Source organism: Diadema antillarum, unplaced genomic scaffold (genome assembly GCF_040938485.1).
Source record: "Diadema antillarum isolate AM-2024a unplaced genomic scaffold, OU_Dant_1.0 seq00000799_RagTag, whole genome shotgun sequence".
Classification (NCBI taxonomy): domain Eukaryota; kingdom Metazoa; phylum Echinodermata; class Echinoidea; order Diadematoida; family Diadematidae; genus Diadema; species Diadema antillarum.
Window position 1 is genome coordinate 1,522,472 of NW_027271683.1, and position 19,760 is coordinate 1,542,231.

The 19,760-nt window shown below is 39.5% G+C and overlaps 1 protein-coding gene across 1 annotated transcript in view; it reads right to left on the reverse strand.

Moving 5' to 3' along the window:
• The window catches only part of LOC139739487 (glutathione hydrolase 1 proenzyme-like), a 47,530-nt gene that overhangs the window by 12,711 nt on the left and 15,059 nt on the right, over positions 1 to 19,760 (reverse strand). The window lies entirely within an intron of this gene.

Consider the following 19,760-nt stretch of genomic DNA (forward strand, 5'->3'; position numbering starts at 1 on the left):
AGCGTGTGCTCTGCCCAAAAAAAAAAGAAAAAAAAGAAGGAAGTTAAGTAAAAAAGTGATTGAGTAGCACACATTTCTTATTAGGTGTGTGAGTGATAAGGCACATTCGGATTGGCCTGATTAGGCTGATCAAAATAGTTTTTTCTGAGAATCATGCAGATTTTTATGTCATTTCTTTTATAAAAACAGGGTATGATTTGGTAAAAAGAATCAAATATATTGTACTGTATGTTTGAAAAATGATTTAGCAGCACAAGAAAGAAGAATACAGCTGCTTTCTTTTTTGTTGGTAGACGTAATAATTTTATTGTTAATATGGATTTCACATTGAATGAAACTCAAATAAAGAATATTATAAAACAAAAAAAGTGTGTGCGTGTGTGGATAGTTCATGTACATTATCGGACATTTTCAGACACTGATGTGTAGTACAATCATGAAACATACATGTATAATGGCGATCTGTGCAAATACAGGATACTAGCATTGCAGTATTGAGGAAATCAATGCTTTGTAAAAAAAAGACAAAAAAACCCACACACATCCACTTGTACAAAATTACCACCCCCCCCCCTTTTCAAAGGGAGAGAGAGAGGGGGGGGGGGGGGGGAGCAAGAAAAGAATATCAAAAAAATGACAACACAGACCAGAAATCAATATAGTTGTACTGTACAGTCATCACCGTTTACAGGGGACTCTGATACAGTGTATAATGCAGAAATAATACTTCAGCAGAACATGATAACAGCAACAGCAACAGTATTGTGTATGAATAAAATTTCTGACATAATATAATATTATCCATATTTACTCTGTACTTTGTCACGATTGTTCATCATTGTCGTTGTTTGGTATTCTTTTATGCTGAACAAATAAATTTAGTTTGATTCTTTTTTTTTTTAATGCTGATTTGGCCAGAGTTTAAAGAGAGATGAAAATGCTAAAATATGGCAACTTCAAACACGTTCTGCTGGGGATCTGGACACATGCTACTATCAATTTTTCAACAGGATGATTGATTATGAATACCAATGGTAAATTGCACAGTATTGTCATGTTTTATAATTCAGATTCATATGACACAGAAATAGAATGAGATGCCAGTAAAATAGCCCTGCTCTTTAACGTTTCATAACACAGTTTTTATCACTATAAGTATCTCACAAAAAGTTAAAAGCTGAATCCTCACCTCAAACAATACTATACCATCCCTTTAAACTTCCTTCTATTATTCCCTTTGTAGACAGCACAAACCATTTTTATGGATGTTTTGGTTGTGTTAATAGATATCAAATTGCTGGTTGCCAAGAGACATAGGTGCTGTCATCTGTTTTAAAAAAAAAAAAAAAAAAAATCAATATCCAGCGTCACCTCAGCTGTGCATTTACTGGCACACAGAAACATGCACTGCAATGCCCTGTCAGTGGTTCTAATGCCGCACAGCCAATTTTTGCAGACACTATGTACAGTGGCTATGATGACTTCACACAGCACACATGTTAAACATCATGTAGCACCTGTCCCAGGGTTCCACAGTGCACTTGCACTTGCACTCAACGGCAAGTTTAATCGTGCCCTGTATAATTTCGGTTGTGTTAATAGAGTATGCAGTGTATACAACTTGTACATGTCCATGATTTGTTAATATGGCGAAGTTTATATTCTACATTGAATTATTGATGCTAATGAAGAGCAATTTGTCAATCAATTGTAATAAAAACAACTCAACACAAGAATTCATTAATCACTTTATATTCAAATGTCACTATTAATTTCTATTTATTTTCATTTGCACTTTATTCACACTACAGTTAATTACTTATTTGCAATGAAAATAAAAAGACAGGCTTCTTCATCACCTCCATCCTAAGTCTGCCTTCTCTCTCTCAAAATGTGCATTGATTTCCTGTCATTTCACAATCATCAAGCAAAATCAACTACATGTATTCTAAAAGCCTTCTTGGGGCAGAGTACATCACTACAATCAAAACACTGTTTGGTCAATCAACGATGAACTGCTTCATGCAGACTTTGATTCTTGTTCAAGTGCAAGACAAACAGACAAACTGTTGTGACAGAATCAATCTTCACGAACGCGGGACAATCACTTTACCCGAGTGGATAGTGGGTCAATGTCCTTTTGACAGCATACCCAGCACACACGAACTACACTGTACAGATATGACTACCCAAGGGCCTATCTCACCAGAGAAGACATTGCCACAACTGCCGCAACTCGTGCCAATGAAAAGACCAAAAAAAAAATTATAAAAAAAAGGCTTGCACTCCCACAAAGGTGACTAAAAGGCGACTATCAAACTGTTTCTAAACAAGGTGATGACTCATTCGCCCTGAAGTCACAGGGACATCGCTGCAACGTCCCCGAGATGTCTTCTCAGTCAACCAGTCATGGAAGACGTCTCCGCAACATCTCCACATCGTTGCTGGCCCTCCACAAGGTCGCAGAGATGTCTCACCCCGCGTTCACATTGGTCCCCGCGATGCGGAGAAATACCACGCTGCGGGACTTTCTCCTCAAAAAACATAATGTGAATGCTCGCTGGGACTTGTCCCCTTGACCCCTCGAAGCAAGTCGGGTACGGGGACAAGATTTGGAGGGGAGAGTGACCTTGGGGGGCAATTGATAGCGTCCAGCTGTGGTCATCAAATGTGCGCATGCGCTCTGCCTGGTTTCAAGTGGCAGAGCTCGGCCCATCAAGCCCCAATTGCCCCCACAGCTCGGGGACAGATGAGATAGCAGTGTGGACGGTCAGTCGTAAAAAAGATAAGATCTATTGTGGCTGTCCGCGCGTTGCGGGGACTAATGTGAACGCGGGAATGAGACATCTCTGACAAAATAAGTTTCTGCGACTTTAATAGCCCTCGAACTATTATAATGAAGGAAATGTCACAGAGATGTAAAAAAAAAATTGAACATATTTGATTTCCTCACAAATCCAGAAGACCAGGCTAGTTTCCAGGAGACATCATGGAGATTTGTTAATACGGAGATGTCTCCACTCCGCAACTATTGAGACTCGATCAAGTCACTACCAGGTCGCCACCTATTCTCAAGGCCGATGAGATACATGTACCTGATACTCACTATCAAATAATAACATCCCCATCTTCTCAATCGATACCTTGGAGCATGTACCAATATAACAAAAACAAATCTCTAGGAAACATACGCTGTGCATATATTGGCCTAGTCAAGGAAAATTTGTCCCTCCCAAAATTAGAGAGGTCATGTTTTTGCCTGCGTTTCTTTGTGCGTTTCTTTAATATCAATATCAATTTTCCAAAGTAATGAACGGATTTGTATGAAATTTTCAGGGTACATTATGTGTCTATTGTCAAAGGAGCAGATGATTAATTTTTGGTGGTGATCTGGATCATGATCTATGATCCAGTGTATAGGAACCTCATGGCCTTACAACATGTACAAGTAGAGGTTTGCACTCTCTATACAATGTGCTCTTGGTGCTAATAATACATGTATGTGATGTGTACAGTGTACATGAATGAGACCTTCCATCAATGAGATACATTGTACTTTTAACACTTTCAGCCACAACCAGTCATCATCATATTCATACAATGTACTAAATCTATGTATATTATATGGTGTACGAATAAACCAAGTATTGATGAGACCATTCAGACACAGCGTCCCGACAAAGATTATCGTATGGCAGCATCAGACCTCGTGCACTGTCAAGTCCTATGAGAAAGTGACAAATACTGTATAGGCCGAATATTTTGTGAGGTTTTTATTTTCTCGAATTTCATGAGTCGGGTGTTATTCATGAAATTATTTCAGACAACATGCGAAAATATTGACACTGATCACGCTATGAATGTGTTATGACCTACGCGTATACATTTCTCCGTTCAGTACAGGCCAGACTCCATAACTGCCAATTTAACCACTCGCGAAATCACCGGGAATTTCTGATTCGCAAAAATTTAGACTTGCTACAATGGCGTATATGCAGTGTATGTCCTTTCCTTGCTCAGTATGAATTTTGTGCACTTATTTTATCTACATTTGTAGATAGATATACTGCATTAGATTAATTTGGTAATTTGCAAAAAAGCCCTGCCTGCTTTATAAAATATGATGTGTGGATGTATGTGTGCATTTAGACAGAGTATGCATTGTACAGTGTATGAATAGATTAGGCCCTACACTGTACATCCTCAAATTTGTTGAAACAATTGTTTCGATGTGAAAAACATACAGTATATTACGATGTATCAATGTATGACAATTCAGACACATTAAAAATTTCCAAACCCATACCATGGAGCTACAATTGTAGGTATTCCACATAAAAAACAACAACAAAAAATATCATGATAATGAAGGAAACATATCATATATGAAGATTTGAGCAGGAATAGTCGCTTTAATCAAGAATTGTAAAACATTGATTTTCATTTGAGAAAAACAACATTATCACGCTACGGCTATAATGTGAAATCGGTTACCTTGTTTGCGAGGTGCGATCTGAACTTCGATCGGATCAGAACCAGGATTGTCTCCTATGGTAGTGGAATCCGTTGGGATGGTCACTTCATTACTAGCCATCGTTATATCACCAAATGCTGACCACTCCTACAAATTCACTTGACCGAGATACAGGATGTGATTTCAAAGTAGCGTAAATAAAAGCAGCCTCTGATATGAATATCGTTATACTGTCAGATTTTTCAATTGATGATTCAGTGTTTCTGAAGAAAATTGGAGGACACTCTAATGAAAGGTTCAAATGCAGTGCTCAGGTCTATCCTTGAAGATTGTGAGGAACCGGCGGCTCAATGCAGTCTTCTGCATGGGCTGCACAGACCAAGACATCGGCACAATTTGCTCAGTAGGTAGAAGCAACGTCTAACATCACAGGCAATGCAGAGTGTGCCTTCTCAAGACAGATTCTATGATCGCCATGGAGTAGTACAGCATCTACTAAATGCCTTTCCACAGGTGGCCGTGAATCCACACACAACAGAGTGCCAGCACTTGGCTATACTCGATCTTCCCAAGACAGAGGGTTGAAAGGGAATTCCTCAGGGTTATCAAAATTGAAGTCTTCAAGTTTCACGTGCACGGAGTATATCGTCCTGAAGTCGACTCACACCGCTAATTTTCCTTCTCTAGCTCTCTCGCTCTCTATTCTTGTCACCCTCTCTCGCAAGCTGTGGCCTACAGAGAAACAGACGATCGGCCTGGGAGAGACCCGTCCGCTATAGGAGCACCGCACAGTCAGTGATGATGATGATGGGGGAGATGCAGTTATGCTAATCACCGCATCCCGGCTTGGATGTCTCTCCCGCTGTAGCGAGGGAGAGGTCTGAAGGTTTATACGAACAGGTTGTGTGTACCGACACACGCTCGCTACACATTTGATTAATTTCCTTCCCTTTCCCTCTCTCCCCCTCTTTCACCCTCTCTCTCTCTCTCTGTTGGGTTCTGAGTGGACAGCTGATAAAGGCTCGCTTGCCTGTGTCGTCTGAAACCTACAGTGTTGTACACAATGCTGCAGCTGCATGCAGGCAAATTCTGTGGGTGATAATACGATACCAGGGTAGTACCAGTAACTTTCGCCGCTGTGACCTTGTGAAACCTTTTTCACATGCAGCAAATGAAGGTCGCCGTACATGTAATGTCAGCAAAATACAATTGTATGTGGCATTGTGATCCAATGTACAGTAGTACATGTAGACGTCGCCATAAAGGTTGAACTATATATCCAGTTTGATTATATCATCTCTTCAATGAAGAGAGGCAAAGCGAGTGGCGATGAGAACCAGGCAGTATACTTGTACATTCAGTTCTGCCAACCAGTCAATATACACCCCAATCACAGACTCCGCACAAGGGAGGCAACATATCCCCTGCGAAACATTCCTCTGGAACGCTTGTATGAGTTGCAGGATTACTGGTTAGGGAGTATCATAAAGTACATGGTGTGATGAATGGCTGAAAAGAGTAAGAACGGAACAGTCTGATCTCCACACTTGAATGTATACATGTACACTAGCTCTTGCACACAGTGGCGAAGCAGCTCCGACTATAATGGGCACAGACGTTTTTGCAGTTTTTAGCAGCACATTTTAATTAGCACTGTACATATGTGTCTTCATGAGCAAACGTTTTGAAATGCACTGTACATGCATGGCTGCACCTAGCACCACACCAGTACGCTGATACACCACAAGGTGGCCTGTACTTTATTGAAAGAAGAAGAAGAAGAAGACGATACGTTTGAATACCCCCCATTCACCACCAAACAGGAAGAAAACTGGGCCCTCCTTGTGTACCAGGTACCATGCTTCAGTGGTTCCAGCACAGAGCTACAACAAAGTAGCTCAGTGGTTCTAGCCCTCAACAAAAGGCTAATCCCTAAAATCCTAACCCCCATCAGCAAGATAATCAACTACCACTGAAGGGAAAGGAGAGTTTTCTATAAACAATTGCATCCATCAGCTTTACAAGAAAGTTAGCTTGGATTTGGATTGGTTGGTTATAGAGATTTTAATTCTTTTACCTCTCATTATCCTAGTCATCTTGCCAGGGTTGCCGACCTGAGTGAGCTAGAGTTTGGAGTGAGATGCTGCTAGGGCTGAGCAAAGCAATTGAGGAGGAGGGGGTTGGTAGTATGGAAGAGGGGTGTCCCCCCCCCCCCCCCCCTGTAGGGAGCTTTGACAATTTGACAATGACATTTTAAATGGTGCAATATCCAATGCATACTAATTATACAAGGTACAGTTTCAACACTGTATCCTTATAAAGAAAACCATTTTAATGTACTGTTTCATTCTTTCTGTATTCTTGGGGTATAGCGTGAGAATTCGATATCAGGGTGCAATGCGACAGCTACAATTGTGTGATTTGTGTATTAAAGAATCGATAGCCTTGTGTTGTAATGTGGCTTTGGTGATTCTTGCCATCTTTGATAGTCACTTTCCTGAGATGACTACCTTGGGGGTGTTTCATCAATGTTTGTCAGCGCTGACAATTTCAGCAAAATCCTTGGTTTTGATTGGCTGAGATGCTCTGGTCACTGACTGTTACTATGGTGATTCAAGTTGTCAGCACTGACAAACGTTGATGAAACACCCCCCTTCTCATCTGGTCTCTGATGGCCAAACTCAAACTATAAGTCTTTAATTCTTCCAACATACGTATATAAAAGTATATGTCTTCATAAAATCTGAACTCTATAACTTTAAAAATGCATATGATTGAAAAGACTGCAGATACTTGAATACAAATCACAATGTTGATAATGTGTTCTTTCGACTATAATTTTTCAATGATATCACCCTCAGCGTGAGATCTCCCGCCAAAAGCAGCTCGGAACCTATTAAATGTAGCAATGCACTATCTACAGGTGCATTTATCAACTCTTTTCCTCCGCAGAAACAGGTTTTTCAAACGGCTTTCAGGGAATTTTTACGAGATGATAAACGCAAAGCTGTTTTGATTATGGGGTTCGGAAAGCCTTTTTGAAAACCGCAAATTTGTGCTTTCCGAAACAGGTTTCCAGAAACCTGTTTCTAGAAGCCCTTTGAAGCGAGATAATTAAACGCAAAGATATTTTGAATTGGCTTTGTACTGCGGTTACGAACCATGCGATTCCGTATGTATGACCCCTTCTCCTCAGGTCCAAATGCGCAATGCGGCTGTGCAGCGACAATGCCAGTTTTCGTGTTCGCGAGGAGTTGATAAACGCAACTATTTAGGAAGCCGTTTCTAAATTGCTTTGGAAACGGCTTTCGAAAGGGCTTTGGAAATGGCTTTGAGAGGGGAAAAATGATAAATCAGCCTACATTGCAGTACTGTGCTTGTTATCCTTGCCATCATGCATGACATTTCCCAGTTATACTGATGTATAATCCCAATGTGCCCACGCACTTTCATGTACCCGTATGTGGCTTCCTTGCCAAGTATTTTCATTGCCATATTCAGTAATCCATCCAAACTTGACCTACAGTGTGTATATAATAGGTTGTAAAGTTTTAAAGGGACTGTGCAGTACTGGTTGAGGTGGGGATTCAGGTTTATAACATTAATAAGTGAGATAAGGAGAAACCTCTTCTGAAATATGAGAGAGCATGTAATTTTAAGAAGGATTCGACGTTTATTTGATGAAAATTGGTTTTCAGATGGCTGAGATATCTAAAACAGTGATAATAGTAAAAGGCCACAGGCCACCCCTTTTATTAGGATCTCTTTGTTTCACCTTGATTTTGGATATCTCAGCCATTTCAAAACCGATTTTCATCAAATAAACTTTTGATTCCCCTTAGAATTACAGGCTCTTTGACATCTCATAAAGTGGTTTCTGAAAATATCGCAAAACGTTAAAAGCTAAATCCTCACCTTAACCAGAACTGTACACACCCTTTAACAAGCCCACTCCTGATACAATTTGTGTATCTGTAGCAATGTGCCTCCATTGTCATACTAGAGATAGTGGCTACTTGGAGAGCACAGGTCTACCTTTCAATGCTCATGGCACTGCAGAAAATGAAAAGATACGTAATACACATGTTCAAACATGACAACGGGGTAGAAAATGGCAAACAACAACAAACACATACCAGACAATTGTTCCGAGCATTATAGATTGCAATCATAGTCCTCAGTGTGGGAGGAACAGACATGTGTATGTACACGTTTTCAAGTACTGTATACGGCATATATTTCATGAGCCTAAATTTTCGCGAATCGGGAATTCCCGACAATTTCGCGAGTGGTTAAATTTGCGATCGTGGAGTCCTGTACTGAACTGAGAAGTGTACACGCGTACGTCACATTCAATCGGAGTCAATATTTTCGCATCTTTAATTTCGTGAATAGCATCTGACTCGCGAAATTTGCGAAAATAAAAACCTCGCGAAATATTCAGCGTATACAGTAAATAGGCAAGGCTCCACCTTTGAAAAGCGGCCCAAGGGCACCAGAAACAGATGTTGGGCCACCACTTTCTATAAAGGAAAGATATGTTCTGATGACCTAATTGGGCCACCAAAAGAAAAAGTGTTGTGCCTTGGATTAGGTCATGATAATCTCCATTCATTAACAGTTCATTTCTAGACATCTGTGTGATTTTGTGAAGAAAGCACTCCACTGCATGTGTTCATCAGCATGCAAAGCAAAGTAAGGGTTAAAGAATTAAAGTCATAATTTACCATTTGCAGATGACACAAAAGCACAGCAGTAGTGCTTCAAAATAGTTCTAAAATGTGAGTTAGGGATAGCAACAACCAATGTAAAAATTTGAATTAATATAATCGATGTTATTGGTAAATGTGAACACCAGTTATGATAGAAATGCTTGCAGACTAAACCGTCTACAGTTATGTTTTATTGAGAAAAATAGTGATATCTCCTTAATATTTCAGGCTTTATTGCAAACATTTTATATGGTAGGATGTTTTGTGATACAACTGACCTACACATATGCATCAAAAGTGATATCTTGAACATTTTTTAAATCACTGCTCCCAAAGGTAAACAGGATCTTTGTATGTTTAACGTGTACATGCCCGAACGTAAGGATGAACAAATTCCAAAACAGAATGCATTGTGATCGAAGGCAAGTATAGAGTTGAAGTATACTATAAATTTAATCAATTTAATGCAATTGTCACCAACATAGAAATGGATACATGGGACTGAGCAAATATGTGTACGCAATTGTTGTGAATGTGATGATGAGGGTGTTTGTAAACATGTCAATAAAGAGAAACTAAAGCATGTAACAGAGATCCTTCTAATAAGCTGACAATGTCATTCATAATAAATTATCCTCACTTTCAAACTTATGCACAAACCTCACTCAAAATGTAATATATTGGTTTCTTTCTTTTTTCATTCTTTTAATATATAATCTTCTTTTTTTTTCTTTTTTTTAGTCTGCACCAAAATATGATTCATGTGTCTACATACAATGTTTGGCCAGTCAAGGTCTGCTGATATTTTAAATCACATTTTTCGAGACTTACAAAGCAGAGTCTACCTTGACCTTGTACTCTATTCAGTTCTAACAAGGTGAGTGCACAATATGAACATAGTTAAATGAATGTAAGCCTGTATTTAAAAAAGTGTGTTGAAAATTGCACTTTGAATGTAGGTGAGGTCATGGTATAGATTACTGTATAGCTGTTGTACATATCAAAGGCTATTTACTGTCTGATTGACAAGGAAACTATAGTTCTGTGTGCAAACACTGAGTATTAAAATTAAAATCATGTTTGCAACAACATATTTAATGAAATATGATCACAAAATGTCTTCTTTCAATGTATGAAGGTCTTTGTACAGTGGACTCTCATTTCACAAAGTCCTGGGGACCGGCAATTTTCTTTTGTTATATCGAAATTTCGTTACAATCAAACAAATAAACAATGAAAAACATAGGGAGGATAATGTTGCGGCCTGAATCTTTATTTTGTTGTAACCAGAAAATTGTTTCTTTATCATTTGATATACACTGAATCTACTGAATCTAAATTGTATGTTTGTTTTTTTAATTTGTTATACTGCATACACATGCATGGACTTGCAGAATAACAACCGATGGCTGAGCAAGTTCCTTTTTATTTTATTACTGTGTCATAACGGGAGTGAACTGATGATTATTCAAAGAAATGAGAAATGGGGTTTCACATTTCTTTGTAGAGGCCCAATAAGGCCTGATATAAAGCTCCATTTCGTGAAATCACTTTAATACGGTCCTGACAAACTGGGCAAAACAGAAGAAAATAGGGAGTGCATTTACACCGTTGAAGACTATAGTCCTGAGCATACCCGCGGGCAAGTGTCTATGGGAGATGTGCGCTGAAGAACAAAATAAGCTCATCTTCACAGGGTTAAAAGACACCAAGGTATGAACATATTATTCTAAACGTTTGTTATTCCAAAGACTTGTAATTCCAGAAATCAAAGAAGATTTGTCATTCCAAAGGTTCGTTAGAATGCACCATTTTTGCATTTTTGGACTAACTCACCTCTGGAATACAAATACAGGTACTTGTATCACCCTACAGAATATAATGTTTCATCCAAGTTTCATTAAGATCTGCCTTCAACCTACAAGTTTTTATGACAAAACCTCTAATAGATTGAAGATGACAGAGGGATCTATCAAGGTGCAATGCACAACCAATAACCCATGAAGGACTCTGTTGATTGACACCTTAGGGTAGGGAGCTTCCCATGGATCACATGACTCCTCTGGTTTCTTGTCTTTTGTCTTCTCCAGCTCACCCCCTCTCGGGTCAGCTGTGAAAAACAAAAGGCAGGAAACCAGCTGGGGAAAATCTGGACATGAGTGGACGGCTCCCCCTACCCCCCCCCTCTTATCTCCACTTTCAAGTCGTCCCTTCCCTAGAATGGCAGGCTATTGATGGAACCTGTCCAGTCAAAAATATGAATGATGAACAAGTCATGTGAGATAGAGGAACAGTGCCAGTGAAGTCATGCCTTCACAAATAGTCACATGATATCGATCGAGCTATGAGAAAAGCACATTGAGAACCAGAAGTGGCCTTGTGCCGGGGGGGGGGGGGGGGGGGGGGGGGTCATCAAGCTGTTCTTAAAGTTACAAACAACTTAGAATGACTGGTGATCAGTACTTGCGCTTAATTATTGAAATTCTGATGAGTATAACACATCAGAACGTGTTCCAGTCCTTCTTAAGTCGTTCGTAACTTTTATAAGAACAGCTGGAACAGCTTTATGAAACACCCCCAGATCTAGCATGGAGACACACCCTTTTGATTGGCGTGCACTTTCACAGACTGAAATTTATTTTGTCTGATATCCTAGTCTCTATATCTCTTATCAACTCTCACTGAAACGCAATTGCAAATGAAATAAAGAATGAAAATTTGAACAAAATTGCATGTACCATCTTAATGCCCAGGATAGTTCATTTGTTCCATGGTGACTCCAAGACACTCATAATTTTTCACCACCTGTGTGTGAATGAGTGAGTGTGTGTGTGTGTGTGTGTGTGTCTGTCTGTCTGTCTGTCTGTCTCCATCTCTTCCTTTTTTCATGAATCTATCTATATCCATGTGTGTCTCTGCCTATCAATCCATGTCTATCAATCTATTTCTCTCACTTTTCCAATATCCAGATCTCTCATTCGCCATGTGTGAATCTGTCTATCTGTCTGTGTTTCTCTCCCTCTATCTATGATCTATCTATCAATCTATTTATCTATCTATCTATCAATCTATCTATCAATCTATTTATCTATCTATCTATCAATCTATTTATCTATCTATCTATCAATCTATTTATCTATCTATCAATCTATTTATCTATCTATCTATTTATTTATCTATCTATCTATCTATCTATCTATCAATCTATTTATCTATCTATTTATCTATCTATCTATTTATCTATCTATCTATCTATCGATCTACCTATCTATCTATCAATCTATTTATCTATCTATCTATCAATCTATTTATCGATCTATCTTTCCATCCACTTCTCTAGATGTATTACTCCATATGTTTATCGATCTATTTCTCTCACTTCTCCAACACCTAGGTCTCTCTTCCACTGTTTATTTGTACAGCTGTATACAAACAATGCTGGGAGGTGTGAGGTTCCCACCTCCCTGATATGTTTGTGTGTGTCTCTCTCTCTCCCTCCATCTATCTATCTATCTATCTATCTATCTATCTATCTATCTATCTTTCTATCTATCTATCTTTCTATCTATTCATCTATATCTCTCTCTGTTCTTCCACATATCAATCAATAATCATTCTAAAGGGGGTATATATTTCTCTCACTTTTTTTAATACCAAGATATCTCGTTAGTTGTTTACTTTTTTTTGATTTCATATGTGTGGGTGTCTCTCTCCCTCCCCGACCTCTCTCCCTCCCCCACCTCTCTCTCCTATAAATCCTCACTTCACACGTTTGCACTTTTACAGTTCTTTTATCAAGACATGAGCACTGTTTCTGTTAAATGGAATGTCGTTGGTAGTGCTCTTTCAGAGTTGTCTAAAAGTATTTGGCCTTGACTATTAGGATTCATAACTTGATATCAATCACTGAAAAAAAAATGCTTTGTGTTTCAAATACAAGCAATGCTATTGGAACATAAACACCAAACTGTAAAATAATCAGCATAGCCGATCAGTTTCACAGCTCATTGTTGCAACCAACAATAACAAATTTCTCTTCTTCCACCAAGTCAAAAGGGAAAGAGGGAGAGAGAGAGAGAAGAGGAAGAAGTTAAACAAAAACACAAACAAACAACATATCCCCCAAGAGCAAATACAAAATCTAGAAATGGAAGTCGGAAGTACAAGTATTGTAAATCAGCCATTTCTAGTTGAGGGCATTGCAATGCTATGTTCACAAATCATTACTCCTGGTGGAGACACACCACATTTATTTCTTACAATGAACTAAAGCACTCCTACCGCTTTACCAGAGAGCTGGGAAGAGACTACCAAGCGCAACAGGTGGCATCAGTTTCATGCATGATCAGAACAATATTCTGTAGGGGAAAATTATTTTCATCTAGATGGGTGGAGGCTGTTACAATTTCTCACAGTACATTGCTTTTGCCAACATGACCTTCCATCTAATACCACTCACAACTGTGTAAAAAAAAAAAAAGCATGTATTTGGTACAATCGCCCGGTATACACATCTGTACCTGTATTTCCAACACATAGATCTCTCCAGTTTAGCACTCCACAGCCATATGCCACGGATCTCTAATACAGGGGCCCACATATCAAACATGTAGTTTTCTGTTCCCCTACCATAGACTAAAAGATTTCCAATGCATGTCTCAAAGCATGACGCACTCATTTTATTCAGACTTCAATATGCCCAGAAAATCTCTGAGGGTCCAATGCAATTGAAAGGAGTGTGTGAAAACATATGATTTGTATGATTATGCTTTGTATGGGGGGGGGGGGGGGCATTGAATGTGATATCAATGGACATTACAAAGAAGACATACTCACCACTTTCATTGCCCATCCCTTATTCCAAGAGGTAGAAGCATGAAATGAATGACACAAACACACAGGGGGAAAAAAAAAAGAATCCACATTCAGATCAAAGTATGAAGATGCAACAGGTAGTTCATTCCTTGAATTTGATGATATGCACATAAGTCCTCAGGATTAAAACATGCTCAAGGTAATAATATGTATGCAAACAGCGCTTTGATATTAGAGTCTGTTAGTCCTGCGCTTAGCTGTAATCCTCTTCGTTAATGGAAAAAACGAGAGTGCTGGCCGGCTTGGAAACACTACGAGGAAAAGGGGAGATCGTATGGAGAGCCACCAGCACCTACCACATCCACGAACCAGAATGGGTAAAAAAAAAAAAGCCTTGGCCATCACTGAGAGCGATTCTCCTAGCTGGGGCAAACAATTAAAGCTGACAAGCGTGATTTGCTGCGGGCGTGTGCTCGGGTGCAGCGGAGCAGAACAGAAGACAAGCACGTGAGGCAGAGAGGCAGAGAGACAGAACGAGAAAGAGAAAGGGGGAGAGAGGGAGATTGATTTTGCTCGTGAGATGGGTAATAATAAAGCGAGAGTCACAGATGGAGATAGAAGGAAAGGTAAAGGAAAGAAGGACAGTATACAAAACATATAAAATAGATAAACATGTACAGAGAGAGAGAGTCATCGAGGGAAATCTACGTGTATATCAGGGCTCGGCATTGTTGTTGTTTTCTTTTCTTTTTTTCTTCTGGTGGGCCACTAAAATCTTTAAATGTGAAAATTTGGTGGCCCCCACAAAAATGTAGTGGCCCGAAATGAACAGGAAGGTAACAATCCATTTTGAATGTGAAGTGCTCAATCGGGCTACCAAAAGATAACCTTTTTTTAAGTTTGGTGGCCCAAAATCAATTTGAGTGGCCCCAGGCCACCTGGGCCACCACTAATGTCGAGCCCTGATATTCATTTTACAGAGAGAGAGAGAGAGAGAGGGAGAGAGAGAGGACACACCATAACCACTCAGACTGACATCACAAGTGGTTATCTTACAAAGAGAAAAGTAACAGCATAAAGACTTTACATTGTAATTAGCTTTTAAATTTATTATTCTATGGACTGTTGGAAAAAAAAACCCTCTGAAAAGGTGACAAAGGAGACAAGGGCAACAACAGAGTGCAGGTAGTGTGATATCTGATGCTTAAGCTTTACTGCATTCAGAATTCTTTGATTTAATAATAGAAAGAGAAACAAAGAAAGAAAGGAAGACCAAAGAACAGTGAAAGAAAGGAAGAAATAGAAACATAGCGGGAAGGAATTACACAGGGTGCGTTCAAGCAACCAACCAACCAACCAACGTGAACTGAACTCATGCATACCGTTCCGTACTGTGCCAGATCTTGAGCGTTCAAGCGCTCTGTTGAAAAAGCGTACCTCATGAGCAATTTGTAGAGGAGGTCAAGCATTTAGTAACGAAAGGTCATTCACATGACATGCTTAAACTACTTTACATTATACTTACAGATGTCCTGAAAAAGAGAATGAGCTCTCTGCATTATGACGTATGTGCATGATGCGCACATTCTTCACATGCAAACTGTTGGTACAGTACGGTACAGTACGGTAAGGTACAGTACGGTATGGTACAGTATGGTACAGTAGGGTACGGTACAGTATGGTACGGTACAGTACGGTACGGTACACTTTAGGAGCATTCAAGCACTCCTCTGGCTTGGGTACAGTACGGTACTGTTCGCTTTAGGAGAGCGCTCAAATGAACCCTTAGATCCCAAGATAGTAAAAAAAAGGAGACAATGGAAGAAAACAAAATGAGAAGAACAGAAAAAACACTGCATTGCAATGCAAGAATCATTCCATCTTGTCTTTTTAATTTTGATACTCATGATAATTGGCCTCGTGTGAACACAACAGGCTCTATATAAGAATATTGATAAGTTTCCGTCGTATAATGAGGCTCCTAAAACCACTTGTAGGATTCATATCACAACTCTGCCAATTCTATTTCAGCAAGCCTGAGCTAGTCATGGTGTTCGAATACATGTACAACAGTGGGCAGCACATAAAGACCAATTCAATCAAAGAACTATATCTGCTTTGCTTGCTGTCAATTCTTATTTCTTCATTATTTATTTTTATTTTTTTCCTGAGCATACTTTTGCATCATGATCTGAATAATGTTAAATCTTGGGTGTGAATAGGTCTTCAATACGCAACAGATGGCAGTAGAGTACCATCTGGTGACCAGATATTTCATTGCACGCTCTCATTGATTTGCTGGTATAATGCGTCCCAAGAAAAAAATGGTACATGTATAAATATGTTTTTGAGTTTTGTTTTGATGCTTTATCTACTCTTACAATATTTGTATGTTATATTTTGTTAACATTTATGTTATTCAAACAATAAAACAGGTGAATTGGTTAATCAATCAGTCAAAAGATAAGGTGTTGATATCTTGAATGTGATTGTTGCATCAATTAATCTTTGAAAGATTTTCAGAATGACAGCACAAAGAAGACTTCCTGCACAACTACTAGCACACACTGGGATGTGCATGGAGTAGTCGTTTTTCGGGCGCCTTAGTCCCAGTGCACCCACCAATAGGCATAACTCAGATATTTAGGATCTAACATTATAGTCCATATGGGCAAATATAAAAATGCTTCAAATCTAGGCCAGACTTTAATAGGCCCTATTCAAAATTTACAGCCACACATCAGAAAAGGTAACAAATCAAAACTGAATCAATGAACAGATATAATGCTAATACACGCCATCACCTTTTCCCTGCAATGCAATAAGCCAGTTCAGAGTTAGCTCATGGGCACCTTGGTATGAATAACCTTTCTTTTATCTCAGTTGGTTAGGGGCACTTCATTCGTTTTCAGAGCAACATAATGCATAAGTTTGCGCGACATAACAATATATGGAATTCATCAGTTATGTTGAAGCTGAGGATGAACTTGCGTAGACCAGATGACCAGAATGATCCATCAATTAGCACTTGGGAAAGCATCCATTTCATTATTTTGCATTGAATGTATTAACAATCACTTTCTTTTGATATCACCAAATACCACTTTTACTGTCAGGTGGATGTGCTGGCAAGCAGCATTTATAAGTATTACATGAATGATTATTTATACATCACAGATGCTTATCCCAGTGAATTTAACAACCAACATGCCTGTTGGTACGAATGACCCTTTTTCTACTCATGCGCAAAGTGGAACTCCGAACTGGCTCACATACGGCATCATGACTCGAAACTGTCATCGAACAGGGCAAGACCAACAGCGGTATGTAACGACGGTGATGTGACAGAGGTGGAGGTGACTGCAATGAACGTCAAGGAAACATTTTGCATGCACGCATGTTGCATGTTGATCGTCCATGTGCTGCGAGATACCCTATTAAGAAGCAGTATCGCGGAGACAGAACTCGCCCCTGGGACTTGCGCACACGAAAAACGATTACTACATGCGCATCCCAATGTGTGCTAGTAGTCGCGCGGAAAGGAGTCATCTCTGCGTTTTCATTCCGAAATTCTTTCCAAGATTCAATGATGCAATGATTGGATTCATGAAATCAACACTTTATCCATTTTTGGATTGATCAATCAATTCACCAGTTTTATGCATGGCTTGAATAACAAATCCATGCTCCAAATAAGAAGACCATTTTCTCTCTTTATTTTCTCCGCTGAAAGATACAGGCTACTATTACACATTTTCTGAAAAATTGCTGAAAAATTTCTGCCAGCAAGCCACGCCGCGCCACACCTGTGACCCGACTGTTTAGCAAAAGCCTAGGTAAAGCACATACACTGTATAGGTTTAATGGGTTCCAATGACTCACCTCATGTATAGAGCAGTTTTTCTTGTATCCGACCACGCTATTAAGGCACTACCCGTAATATGGGCATATCCCACAAAGTCAGTCGATATCGTAGTAGACAGTGAGTCCTATTTTGAAATTATTTTCCTCATTCAATACATCCCACATCAGAATTCATTGTGACGTGAGGGAGAGATGTTAAAAAACAAACAGACAAAAAACAAATAAACAAATAGAGTTTTCTCCACTCAGTGCTATTTTTAGAAAGATGTCTCGAAAAACAACTCTGATGCATTTAATCCTAGAAATCTATTTTCAGCCCTTGAGAGCCACTGGTGCAAAGCATGATCCAAAATATGAACATTGAAGATTATTATACCCCATTCAAAAGCTTTCAATAGAATGGGAGCACACACCTTCCCTATCCTAGCAAAAATGGCCTTCCCTGAAAGCACTTCCCTGAAAGCACAAACATGGAAGGATCACTCTAAATGCACCACCAGTTATTCTTCTTGCTGTACAGTCATCACTCCTTAACTGGGACCACTTGGGAATAAAATGCCCCTATTAAAGGGGTTAGAAATTGAGTCATTGGTACAATGTCCTCCACTAAAAGCGGAAGCTCACTGGTCTAGTGGATAAGATGCCTGTCCGGTGATCAGGACATTATGTACAATGTAGGTTTGCTTCATGCCCGAATATAATATGCCAATGATTTTTACCATATTAAACCACTATGAAACACAGATTAATTTGGTGCTGATTTACGTCGACTTTAAGGGAAGTTTATCAATCAGTTGCCATAAAAACAACTTGATACAAGAATCTTTAATTTCAAGTACATTGATTTGTACAAATGGGGTATAGGATTCACTTGCTTTATAAAAATGGGGTACATGAGTCATTTGGTCAATGATACAGACTTTAGTATGAATGTGGTATGGGACTTTATTTGCCAGACCATGAATGAGGTATACAGCTGCAGGACTTCATTCGATCAGTACAATGTGGTTCGGAAATTATTTGCCAAGTATGAATAGGCTACGCGCGTACACATAGGGCTTTTAATACTTGCTCAATATCAACAGGTGTAGAACTTTATTTGCTACAGTGTAAGTGAAAATGTGACATAAGACTCTACTTAGACCCCGTTTACAGTGAGCGAAAAGGCCGCGGCCGAGCCCGGCCTTCATTTCAGTGTAAACGCGCAAAAGGCTAAATGCGGGGCCAAAATTGGCCGCGCATTTGGCTATGCTCTCGAGGTAGTCTTGGCCACGGCCGAGCCTGGCCTTTTCTCAGTGTAAACGCAAACTGGGCCAAATGCGGTACCAAATTTAGTCTGGCTTCCAGACCCTCTACCCATAGTATTTCACTGTTCAGGATAATAACACCCTCAATGTCGAAAACTAGTATAGTTTAAGGTGGTTTTGTCCTGCAAAGGCCTTTGCCGAACAGCGAGTTTGTCGCCGCGGAGTCCAGTTGGCAAAGGGTCTGGAAACCAGACTATACCAAATTGCGTTTGTTTACAAGCAGAGCGCCACTATGACAAAATATTGAAAGGTTTGAATTAAAAGCCCGGGCCGAGCCCGGCACTGTAAACGGACAAAATTGCGGGGCTCGGCCCCAGAATTGAGGCTGGGCTCGGCCCAGCCCCGCACTGTGAACGGGGTCTAACTCAGCAAAATGGGTTAGGGGACTTTTACACTGCTTTACTTTGAGGCAGGCTACAAGAGCAATCTTTTGGTTCAAATTGAGATTACGTACCATAAGATATTCTGCTGATGTACAGTGCATACTGCACGTCCTTACTCCTTTTTTTTCCCACTGATTTATAAATTTTATCACAAACTATTAGAAACAGGACAAGTGCAAAATGTGTCTTGCCCATTCGCGTGGAA